General features: G+C 36.9%; 1 non-coding gene across 1 annotated transcript; it reads left to right on the top strand.

Moving 5' to 3' along the window:
- Nucleotides 1-278: 278 nt before the first annotated feature.
- Nucleotides 279-384, top strand: LOC129510682 (U6 spliceosomal RNA). Its single transcript, XR_008664650.1, has one exon. It is a non-coding gene; the product is annotated as a U6 spliceosomal RNA (small nuclear RNA).
- Nucleotides 385-2659: the final 2275 nt, after the last annotated feature.

Here is a 2659-nt window from a genome sequence, read left to right as displayed (position 1 = left end):
CTGCCGGTGTCTTGGCCTCTGTCTCTGAGTCTCTTGTGAATAAATAAGTAAAACCTTAAAAAAGAAAAGAAAAAACTGATAAGATTATGCTAAAGAATTTCAAAATTGTCATCTCTCATCTTATAATTGCAAAGAAACATCACTTACTCCAAGAGAATAAAATAAAGATCTCATTTCCTTTAGGAAATCTTCCCCGATATGCACCTTGTGAAATTTTACCTATAATATTTAAATGGAGTCAATGGTTTCTATCAGGACTCTCTTAAGCTAGCAGTGGAGTGTTCCCTGTGGCAGCACATATACCAAAATTGGAACAATGCAGAGAAGACGCACGGCCTCTGCACAAGAATGACATGCTAGTGGTGGGAAAATCCATGTCCTTTTTTGCACTACCCATATCAATATCTTTAAAACTTGAGATCTAAATTAAGATGTCTTTCTTTGATGAATGGATAAAGAGGATGTGGTTTATGTATACAATGGAATATTACTCAGCCATTAGAAACGACAAATACCCACCATTTGCTTCGATGTGGATGGAACTGGAGGGTATTATGCTGAGTGAAGTAAGTTAATCAGAGAAGGACAGACATTATATGGTCTCATTCATTTGGGGAATATAAAAAATAGTGAAAGGGAATAAAGGGGAAACGAGAAAAAATGAGTGGGAAATATCAGAAAAGGTGACAGAACATGAAAGACTCCTACCTCTGAGAAAGGAACTAAGGGTGGTGGAAGGGGAGGTGGGCAGGGGTGACTGGGTGATGGGCACTGAGGTGGACACTTGACGGGATGAGCACTGGGTGTTATTCTATATGTTGGCAAATTCAACACCAATAAAAAATAAATTTAAATTTTACAAAAATGTCTTCATTTGATCTTTTCTTTTTTTTAAGATTTTATTTTTTTACTCATGAGAGACACACAGAGAGAGGCAGAGACATAGGCAGAGCGAGAAGCAAGCTCCCTGCAGGGAGCCATATGTAGGACTTGATCCCAGAGCCCGGGATCATGACCTGAGCCAAAGGCAGATGCGCTCAACCACTAAGCCACCCAAGCACCCCTCTTTGGTCTTTTCAAATGAGTCTTTCCCTTGAAGTTTTAATTAATGATATATTGTTTTTCAATACATTTTATGGTCTTCATATTCTTTTTTGGATGAAATTTACATTGATATCTTAGAGAGTCTGAAGATATGCTATTTCTGCCCAAAATATTTATCATAATTATTAGATATGTACTTTTTTCCCCTTAAGATGTAAAAAAGAAACAATAATTTTACATTTTTATCAACATATTTAGGGGGGAAATCTTTCTTGAAAAACATGGTATGCTTATCCACTTACAATGACCTAAAATTTGTGTATATTTTGTGATCTTTAAGTTTCAGATTTTATATATTTTTATATTCATCGATCATTATAAATGTAGATATCTCAAATCCTGCTATTTACAGGACACATTTACCAATTAGTTTTAGTTGCTCATTCTACATTTGTTTTCATAAAGTAAAAAACAGAATGATGTGATTTAAAAATGACTCATGGTTAGTTGTAGGTTATCTAGAACATTGGCTTCTGCTCTCGACATCAGTGAATTTTTTTTCTAGACTCATATGGAAAGCAGTAGCAGTGCCATGATTGTGAGTGATCGGAGTGATCTTGGTCACGTCCCCTACCTTGTTGAGCTTTCGTCACTGCTTATGATCCCTCCTTCACAGGACTGTTGGCAGATTAACTCGATGGTGTATGTAGAGTGTCAAACACACGGCGAGCCCTCAGGATTTCTACAGTACTCTTTGCCGTGAACACGGATGTGTTTGTGTTTATGTTGTGATGAAGCCAGTGAAGATGTTTAGGCTCTAGAAAAGACAGCCAGAGTTTAGAAACAGTTTTCTGGACTTTATTAACACATGAAACCTTTCGTTAATCTACACTCGGTAATATTAACTTTTAATTAATTAAAAACCTGACTGCGTATTAAAATGCCTTACTATTTGATTAATGGAAATAGATTAGAAGGTAATGTTTTGTCATACTAAAGGTGCTTTCAATTGCACAACCAGAGAGAGCAAGTGACAGGGGATACCATCTAAACAAAAATCAGCAGTTACTAATGAGGCTTGTTAGTGATGCTAATCTATGTAAATGTTATTAATTGAGAACATCTATCTTTTATCTCCAACATTTGGTAATCAGGCAATTAAAAAACAATGACATTCCCGGTGGTTGCTCTTCCTGGGTTGGTGGGGTTGTTTTTTTTTGGGGGGGAGGTATTTTTTTTTTAAGTGATCAAAGAGTTCAGAATAAGAAAAAAGAAAGTCCCTTATCAAGAGGTAGGCCTTGCCTTGGGCTACTAGGCCTCATTAAAGGCAGAAAAGCTCTGTTGATCACCAATTAACCTGATTTGTAGGAACTCTGATGAAGACCTTGAACAACAGGAGTTTCCTTACTATGGTAAATGACACAGTTTGTTGACAAAAAATAAAAGTGATGCATTGAAAAAAAAAAGAAAGAAAGAAAAGAAGACTGTAAAGGAGTCATTGGCTCTGAAAGTCAGTCCACACACTGGGGCCTGTGGTTTGGGGAGAAAGGAGGTTTTGCCCCTCTTGTAGCCTAATCCCCACACCCAAGGAATCAATCCCACCTTGATTTAGCCA

Source organism: Nyctereutes procyonoides, unplaced genomic scaffold (assembly GCF_905146905.1).
Source record: "Nyctereutes procyonoides isolate TBG_1078 unplaced genomic scaffold, NYPRO_anot_genome, whole genome shotgun sequence".
NCBI classification, from domain to species: domain Eukaryota; kingdom Metazoa; phylum Chordata; class Mammalia; order Carnivora; family Canidae; genus Nyctereutes; species Nyctereutes procyonoides.
Note: the sequence above shows the minus strand (reverse complement) of the source record. Positions and strands in the feature narration are given on the sequence as shown.